At 38.4% G+C, this 10,320-nt stretch overlaps 1 pseudogene; it reads right to left on the reverse strand.

Annotated features, from left to right (window-relative positions):
* The window catches only part of LOC147171869 (uncharacterized), a 61,564-nt pseudogene extending 54,257 nt beyond the window's left edge, over window positions 1-7,307 (reverse strand).
* Window positions 7,308-10,320: the final 3,013 nt, after the last annotated feature.

Below are 10,320 nucleotides of genomic sequence, written 5' to 3' on the forward strand. Positions count from 1 at the left end.
TTTAAATTGTAATTAATTTTGATTACTTGCACAGCCCTAACACAGCATCCTCATTTAGGCAGATGATGTAACAAATTACCCTTCTTTTTTTTTTATTTGCAAGAATCTGTAAATTGTGCTTTGGTGTCCTAAAAGGCTTTATATTAAAATATATGTTTTGCTATTATTACTTTTCTATTCTGCTGTTGTGATTGAGCTGTGTTTGGTATTGTTAGGTGGACTGGGTGATTTATAATCTTCTCAGTGAGAAAAAAGTAATTAGACATATTGACAATTTTTACATTTAATTATTTTTCCTTCTTAGTAAAAAAAAAAAGATTTTGAATGAAAAGTATGACACTACTCTGACAAGTACAATTTTTCAAAGGTTACCCAAATAAACATAATGGCGTAAATGGAGACGGTTATTACCCACCTCTACACACTACGCATGCATGCCAGGAATTTATTATTAATTTTTCAATACAGTTCAATGGGCGTCAATTATGTGTTTTAATAACATATAATCAATAATAAAGGGCAATGTATTCTCCATGTGATGCAAGGCATGGCAAACTGTGCATAACATATTGATGTAAGATTAAACACATTCAGCTATGATAGTGTTCACATATGGCTTTTAAACCGTCTACGCTATGTTTGTATGGCCATGCTATTGTGTAATAACTCCCTCCCCTTACAATAGCGAGGGAGGCTGTGTGTGTTTAACTGAGAGGGTTCTGCTACATTAGCTTCATAACACTATAATCCTCTCTCCATAAAACATTACATGCACTGTAACATTTCTGATTTATGAGGGGTAGAGAATCAATGAGGAAAAAATTAATGCTCGCAAAACGTCCCTGGGACAATATTGAGCACATTATAATTGTGATTTCTTTCAAGTGGCTGTTAGCCAGATGATGAATGGGAGTCAACCTTCCACTCTGCCGAGCTCTTTAATATGACATTTAAGTGTCTGTCTCATATTTTAATATATCATTCTGTCAATATTGTGTATATTGTTTCCTGTCTCTATCCTATCATACAAATCCTAAAATTCTGCTTTTATCCTTGGCTATCTTTTTCCAGATCTCTCCAGCTCCATGCAGCTTTAGCACAGACTAAACTGGGAGTCCAGTTTACGCAATCTCACAGCACTTACTTATGTTTTATGACACACAATAAATCAGTTTTATGCTGTTATTGATTCCCCCTCCTGTTATTACCTTCTTGTTTAAATCGACACAAACCATTTTGCCTTTTGCTCTCTAATGCTTACGCTCTTGTCTTGGCGTGACCTTGTGTGGATGACCAAGACAGAGAAAGTACTAAAGAAAGAGGGGGTTGTATATATAGGGGGGGAGTAAATGCTTGTGTGCGCGCGTGTGCGCACATGGGTGGAGTCCTCTTTCTTTTGGTATTTTAGCAGTTAGAAACGGGTGCATGAACACAGCAGTTTAGCTTCCAATGCAAGGGGCTCCTTTCATTCCCTTCAAAATCAGCATGTGAGAGGCGCATACTGCACAGTCTTTGACATTGCGGAAGCAGAAATAGACTCGCTAGAGTACATGCAGAAGATTAAAGAGTGCAAAGTATGTTTATAAGGAACTGCCAGCAGACCTCCACGGTTAGATGATGTAAAGTTGGTCAATGGCCAGGGTGATCACATATCCCCGCCGGGAAGTGGGCAGTTGTAGATCCTTCCAACCCAATCGGTTGTGACTGTGTGTGGCGACCCACATGATTTAAAAATATATGCAAAAAATGACAATAATGCATTTCATGAATTAATTTCTACAATGATTCAGGGGATTAAAGGGGATTAAAGGGGATACAAGGGGATACAAGCTGTTGTCATATTTATGAATGAAATACATAGACATCCATCACACACATCCGCAGAGCTTGGGGCGGGGCTTTGAGCGCGAGAACGCCTTTCAGCTTTTCAAGAGAGGAGAGCAGAGATAGTCAGAGACTCATGGATACAAGTTCAGCAGAAACTCCCAAACCGCCTGTAAGTCTGTGTTTTTTCTACATATAACCTTGTGGTGTCAGTGCTAATGTTTCTGTAGTACACCACTTAGCACGTTAGATTAGCATGACATGTCAAGCATGGCAAGTCATTTCAAACATGATGGTTTTAACGCCACAAGGTTATATGTAGAAAAAACACAGACTTACAGGTGGTTTAGGAGTACCTGGTGAACTTGTATCTGTATCTGCCACAGTGAATTCAGGTATTGCCTTTCATAGGCCGCGCTCTCCTCTCTCCTTTCCTGAAAACCTGTGACACTCGTAAGAAATGTGTAAAAAAACAGGCTTAAAAATAATGTGTTTTTTTTTTTATGTCTGTATTTTATTTTTCAATACAACCTTCTACAATGCCAATATTTGTTTTACAATGTCAATGCAGCCTTTTCCACAATTAATTTTTTTTTCCAATACCAAATCTTATTGTCAGTGTTGTGGCTCCATAGATTCCGAGTCCTGAGCTGATACCTCGGCAATTTATTAGGAGGAATTTTTTTTTATTAATTATTTTATTCATTTATTTTAAACAAAACTACCTCAACACCTTTATATGGTGAGTAGAGAGTAACTAAGAAAACATTTAACCCCCCGCCCCCTTTTTTGGGCACATCTATGAGTTACTCAAAGGTCTATTGTTAACCATTATATACATTTTTCCCAAGAGTTTTACTTTTAATAACCTACTGTAGCTGTTTTAAAGCATGCTACTTAACACAAATTGATGGGCTAACCTAATGTTGTTTTACTTTAGGAAGAAAAAAAACGTGAAACACAATACACAAAATGCTGAATTTGAAGAGCAAGCAAGCAAAATGTATATCATGACCTTGGGTCTGGACTCGGGCTAGACTGCCGGTACGGGCGGGATTTGGCGACCCTGCTAAGGATGTCCGACCCTTCGGATTAATGCTAGGCTTGGCTAGGCTAGGCTAGGGGCCGCTCCCTTGGAGGGGCATCCAGAGAGGTACCTTGAAGTTTGAACACAATTCGTTCCTGTGATGTGTTCAAAGTCCGAATCGTTCAACCTCCGAAACATTTTTTCCCATAGGAAATAATGTAAATGCAATTAATCTGTTCCCAAGCTCCAAAAACAGAAAATTCCTATTTTAATTTATATTTATGTAAAAAAAAATATGTACACCCTGTACAGTATTTAAACAATAAAAAATACCTCACCTTTTTGGGTGTACGTTTTTCTTTTCTGCCACTGGCACTGCTGTCTTTCTTTGGGCCCATGGCGAAGAAAATTGTCATGGAAAAATCAAAATGCACTCGTGAATGTACAGAGCACCTCCAGGAGTATTCACCCGCTCTGACTGGAAATGAGCAGCGCTTCGTCTCCACTACCGCAACATGAGCATTCGGCATCGCTCGGCTTCACTCGGCTGCCCGATCAGATTCGGCTTTGCTTGGTTTGCTTGGGTGTTCAAACTCCGAAAATTAGGTCAAACTCCAAGGCATTTTTTACTCAGATTTTTGGGTCGAAGTCTGATTTGTACGAGTTCCGAGACGTTCGAACTCCGAGGTTCCACTGTATATATATATATATATATATATATATATATATATATATATGTGTGTGTGTGTGTGTGTGTGTGTGTGTGTGTGTGAGTATACATATATTGTTGTTTTTTATTTTTATTTTTATTTATTTTATTGTATTATATTAAAAAATAATTATAATAATTATTAATTAATAATTATTAATAAATATTATAATAATAATTTTTAAATACATTTTTATTTTCACTTTTATTTATTATTTTGGCATCTTTGCTCCTACGTAGAAAAGGGAAGTTTGTTTTTAGGTCTAAAACTGGTTCTGGTCATGTTTAAATCTTTTTATACTGTAAAATATGGAAGGTATCTATAAAGATGACTACATTTCACCATATTTTTTACAAAAATATTTTTGCACCCGAGCTGACAGTTTTCTCCTTTTTTTTCCTGTAAAATTGACCAATAAAAGCCAGTGTGTGTGATGACCACAGTAATCGCTCCGTGACCGCAAGTGTTGATGTGAGTGTGAAGGTTGACCGTATATGTTCGCTGTGACTGACTGGCAACCAATCCAGGGTCTAGTTTTTCCTCAGTCCACGGTCATCTGCGATAGGGACTGATGACCATGAACATAACTGGTGGCAGGAAATGGATGGATTTTGTCGCATAATCTGACCCTTCTTTAAGCTTTTACTTTTCTTTAGTTTTTATTGACTAGCCCACAAAAATGATTTTCTTTTCCTTATGAGTTTGTCTGTTGGGTCTATTATGCTTGAAATAATTGCTTTCACTAATTTGCTCAAGAAAAAGAAAACATGATTTGGAGGGGATTTCTGATTCACCTTCATCATTTAAGTGACACTACTCCTGGCATGTGCATTTATTCACAAGTATCTGTAAACTGTGCCAACATGACTGAAGGCCAAAATGGTATTTATTTGGTTATAGGATTCATCTGCAATAGAGTGAAACATAAGTACAAATAATCAGCAAACAATGAAACAACGAACAAACAGTTATGGCAATGTGTGTGCGCGTGTGTGTTCGCGCGTGTGTGTGCGCGTGTGTGTGTGCGTGCGTACGTCTGTACAACAACCAGTAATAATTAGACTAAAAAAGGTGAACATCAATGAACAGGAAACTGATGCAGTCCCCTTCACATATGACTAATAAACTACATTGCTTTAAGGAAAAGTACACAACTGGTAAGCGCAGGGGGTTAAATGCAAAGAGAGCTGGCTTGATCGCAATCAATTTGTCCCCAAGTCTGTTGGCAGGTGCCCAGGCTTTGAGTCCCATTGCCCAGAGTTGGCTTCAACAGGGCTGCCGGCAAAGAGCAGCATCAATGTGACCATTTAGAGAGAGATGTGTGCAGATGCAGTAGGAAGGTCAGGCCATTGTGTGGCCCTCTTCCCTCTCGCCTCTCACTTCAAGCCTCTAAGACGCCGTCCACATCAAAGTTGTTATTGAGGCACCCTAATCGGAAATCCCGGTTTGGCAAGGAGGTAAAGTCTTGAAGAAAAGAATGAAGTCCTTGACCCATCGTGGGGACTGAGTAGTTAGTTAATTATTGCAGGGCTTTAATCCACAGTACTGTAATATACAAATATGACATGAGAACTTGATAAGACCATTTAACTTTTTTTTTTATCGTTCTTCTCTTACCAGCTTTTGCTCACGGTAATATTATATTTTGCTATATTGTTTCACATTTTATTGAATGTTTTTCAATATTATTTAAATTTCAAAAATACTGGCCGAGCGTGGGTTGTCAGCAAGAACCTGACCGGACACTGAGCTAGTCAGTGGCAAAAAGAATGTGTTTTAGCACGGATAAATATATGAAGGGTAGCAGTTAGTTCAAATTACTTGCAATTGCCCAAAAAAATTATATTTACTTCTGCGCCACGTGACGTTGTGTTTGTCACTCGACAACGTGTGTTGTTTACATGTACAGTACGTCACTTCACGGACACATTTCATTCACATTAGAAGTTGCATTTGTTTTTGTATACAGAGATCGTAAGGGTAACATTAAACTCAATGTACAACCTCCAATCACAAATAACCATTAATATTGCACGTATAGCACGCACAAATTGTGAATCAAGTCCATTTGTGGAGGAACTCTAGCGTGAGTCTTAAACACAAGGTGCCAAAACATGCCTAATTAAAATGAAACTGCAATAATAAATTGACCACCGGAGGGTTCTGGAACTGCACAAATAAAGAAAAAAACCTGACCTTTTTAACTGATGTGCTACTATGAATATTGTAACATGACGGGGACGACATTGTGGCAATTTTAATATTGTGATATTGCTGTTATCGTTACATATCTATACATCACATGGATTATAAGATGTATTCAGTCAAACTGTCTCAGAGACAAACTTTTCGAAGAGAATAGAGAACAGATTTACAATCGGTCATGGCCAAGTATGTAAAACACGCAAACAAATGTGTCCCCAGTATTATGAATTACACTAGCATTGCAATAACAAGCAACTATGACAAAGACGTGACACATACTGTAAAAACAGAGAGTCCGTACCCGATATAAGGGTACCATTAGTGCTGTATCACCAACCGATGACGGCTGTGCAAGTGATGTGGGGACTAGAGAGTCATCAAGCAAAGAAAGTGATCAGTAATGTGGTAATTATGACACAACTTTGAATATTCAATGATGCAGAAAGTCCTTGAACACTTTAAAGTGTCTAGTGCTGTGGAATATTGATCAATGACAGCCATACATATATGTAGAGCGATGAAGCTACAAAAATCAATACAGTGATACTGTCACACAGGGACGTGCAAAATTGGCAAACATTTGCAAGATGCCACTATGGAATTTTAAGTCAACTGTTTAGAGAATTGAATTCTAGAGGAGCTATTGGAATATGTGCAGATTTTAGTGTGCATAGTAAAACATACCAGAGGGAAGGAGTTGGAAGGTGTACTGACCTGGGTGTGGAGTAGTGATGGGCATGACAATTCTTTTAAGTGAACTCAATCTTTAGAATCAGTTCATTAAAAATAACCGTTCAAAAGATTTGTTCATCGAATCGTTCGTCTACGCGAATAAAAAATAATATTAAAAATAATAAAAAAGAAAACACGCAGTTAATGTTATGTTGCTATATTTGTTGTCATGAGTGTGTTTCTATCAAAAACAAAAGTACGTTCACTCACTGAATCATTCCTGAACCGGAATTGGCAACATGTTCACTCACTGACTCGTTCACTCGCTGATCCGCGTTGGCTAACTCCAATAGCATGGGAGTACGTTCGCCCGCGTCTGACGCTTGCTGCTGATTGGTCATTTGCGAAGATTGACGACATGAGCGTGGCTGAGCTCAAATTAACTGAAAAGGTTCGTTCTTTTTGAACGAAACGTACATGAACAAGGTGGTCCGAGAGCATTTTGTATGCCCTTGTCTTGGTTCTTCCAGCGTGCAAGTCCTCAAAAGAGGGTATGTGAGTGTACTGTCCATCGTAGTCAGATTTTGTCCTTTTTTGTGGCAGTACTAAACCAGTTTGTGCTGGAGAAACGCACGGCTAAACACTGTATAGAACTGTCTCAACAGCTCTTGTAGCAGGCCCTGCTTCCTCAGTAGCTGCAGGAAGTACATCCTCTGCTTTTTCAGGATGGAGTTAATGTTGGTCTCCCACGTCAAGTCCTGGGAGACTGTAATTCCCAGGAACTCTAATGTCTCTACGATTGACACAGGACATTTGGACTGTGTGAGGGGCGGCTGTGGTGGAGGATGCTTCCTGAAGTCCACGATCATCTCTGCAGTCTTGAGTCTGTTCAGCTACAAGTTGTGTTGGCCGAACTACAGCACCAGCCAATCCAATTCCTGTCAATATGCAGTGCTCGTGATGGTGGTACTTAGAAAGCCATGTATTTTTTTTCTTCTTTTTTTTTTAGGAGTGCCTTGGTGTAGAAAGATTGAATGTCTGTTTAGGTGGCCACAAAATAAGAAATTTTAATTAAATAATAATGTATTATTATTAACTCATTAACTCCCAGCCATTTTCAGTGAAGCAACCCCCTTCGCTCCAGGCTGTTTTACTAGATTTTTTTACAGATTTTGCAAGGCCCACAGAGTACTGTGTTCTATTCCTATAAAAACATGGAACCTACCAAAAGAAAGATTAGAGTCTCTTGTTTCATCAGGAAAAGAAACGTATTTCTATCTGTTTCCATTTTGCAATTAGCATTAGAATATAACTAAGTTTCATCATCATTCACAAATCAGTTTAAAACGGTGGGGAAAGAGCTTTTTGCAACATGGCCCTGGTTGATCTCTTATACTCTTTTGCCACTTGCTGGCCGTTTTTGTAATATCTACCATTGCTTCAACCATTCTCTTCAGTTCAGAGGCTGTATCAAAGCCTTCTGTATGCTCAAGCATAAAAAAAAATATATATATATATATATTTTTTTTTAAAGTATAAATATGTAATATTTAAAAATAAAATAGAACATATTTATATGTTTTTGGAAGCAAATTTGTTAATTATATGTAATTAATAAATAAATAATAATGGGAGAAATTGCACCCTGATCGGGAATCACTGGTGTAGGATGCATTTGTGTTATTTTTCTGTGTACTCTTCTCCAATATGACAGGAAAACATTTGGCATATTGACAGTTTCTGTCAAAATGTGTTGGACCGTTAATGACATTGAACATAACATATTGATCACCTGACACTTACACAGAGATACCGGCGTTTTTATTTTGTTGTTGATATTTGTGTTATAGTTGGTGATGGTAAATAATATTTGAGACAGCATGATAAATCTCTATAGCCAGTAAATGAACAAATCATTGATTACTTGAAGTCCTCAGAGTGGCGGTATGAAGTAAATTTTGTAGAGTAAATTTTACTCTATTCAGCCCCAGTCTAAACAGAGTAAACTTTACACTCATAAGAGAGTACAATATTCTATATAATAAAACAATTAATTAAAAAAATAACTTAAGGGTTTAGGAACAATCCCACAATCTTCAGCATGGGACATGGGCACTCACTTGAGCTATGCCACACCTACTGTTGGATAACATTGCTGGTGTGTCCAAAAGGAGACCAAAAATTGTTGGAGGTATGAGGACTCCATCTGACACCAGCGATATACTGACACATAATAGGACCGGCATGTCCCATCAGGTTGATTGGCCATCTCCCAACATGTAGGTTCTGCGATTGTTCCTCAACCCTTTGAGTGTTTTTTTAAAAAGTAAAAGTTTTTAAAAAATCATAAAACATTTTACTAGACGATAGTCAGGACTCAGCATTTCGAAAAAAGAACAAAAGAAGGGGGCTCATTTGTTAAAACCATGCCCATATTTTTAAACAGGCATCACTAATGTTATGATTTGTGTATATCATGCTTAGGTTTGTTGTTTTGGCTTTGTGTCCTGTCTTGCTTGTTAGGTTTTGTTTGCACCTGTACTCGTCATCCTGTTCCCTTGTGTCATCCAATAATCTCCCCCAGCCACTTGGTGTCTTGTCCAGGTGTCTCTCGTTGTCTCGTCAGTTGGCTTGTATTTAGTTTCCTGGTTTTGTTCAGTCTTTGTTGGATCATTGCCGCTGTTACCACTCTTGTGTTTTGTTACTTTGATTTTTTTGTCTTGTTTATTTTGAGTTTTACCCAGTACCTCTGTTAGTGTTTTAGTTAAATAAATTGTGTTCAGTATTACATCCCTGCCGTGGTTCTCCTGCCTCCCTGCATTTGGGTCCTCCACCCCATCGTGACAACTAGCAGGCAAGATAATAACGTAAAGACAATTGAAAGGGTGCCTGCAGATGGTTCAATTCCTCCTCTGTTAGTCTTTCTTTCAGCTCATGTGGAAAAGCATTTGAAATTATGATGTAGATTGACGTGTAGCAGCTGTCCGCTCTCCTGGGTCCTGTCCGTCACCTCACCGGTCACCGTTGACAGGACTATGATGGATTAGGAATTGTCATCCAGGACGTTTGTCACTTGTTTACAAGTCGGCCATCCCTCATCTCTCACCACAGGCTTTATAATCTGGTTGACACTCCTTCAACCCCACCCCCCTTCCCCAACACTGCTGCCAGACACGCTACACAAGACAACACCATACATTACAACAGTTTTTTCCCCTCCTTCTAACCTCTCTCTCTCTACCCACCTCCCCCCACACACACCCCTCCACCCAACATCCCTGGGCTGAACACAGTCAACACATTTAATGCATTAATATATGTGTTGTGTTCGCCAATCTCCTGGGGACCAAGGCGATGTCTTCTCCTGTCAACCTCTACCCCTGAGAACTGACTGGGTTTTATACAAACGTCCCAGAGGGAGGAGGAGGGAGGCTCAGGTTTAACCTGCATTATGTTATTTGAACAAAGGTTTTTAAATCTATTGCCCAAAACTATATGAGATACCACTAAAACTCAGGTTTTTGTTTGCAAGTAAATAAAGTAAAAAAATCAGTAGCATGATATAGTTGTGCTTGTAAGTTTGCACACAACTGTATGTTTATAAAAAGGCTTAATGCCCATAAAATAAAAAAATAGTGCATGTGGCAATTTGATATTTTTAGAGGTTTAGTGGACATGAGTAGTAGAGGTGGGAATCTTTAACTGTCATACTATTCTATTCTGATTTTTGGGTGTGCAATTCAATTCAGAATCGATTTTCATTTCAAAATGATTTGATTGACACTGATTTATGCTTCAATCTATAGTTGTCATGATCTACTCCAGTCTGGTTTGCAAGACAGAATGACAAATGGAGACATTATTATTTATTTATTACATTTA

This window comes from Leptonotus elevatus, chromosome 6 (assembly GCF_054856555.1).
Source record: "Leptonotus elevatus isolate MCC_2025b chromosome 6, RoL_Lele_1.0, whole genome shotgun sequence".
Lineage (NCBI taxonomy): Eukaryota > Metazoa > Chordata > Actinopteri > Syngnathiformes > Syngnathidae > Leptonotus > Leptonotus elevatus.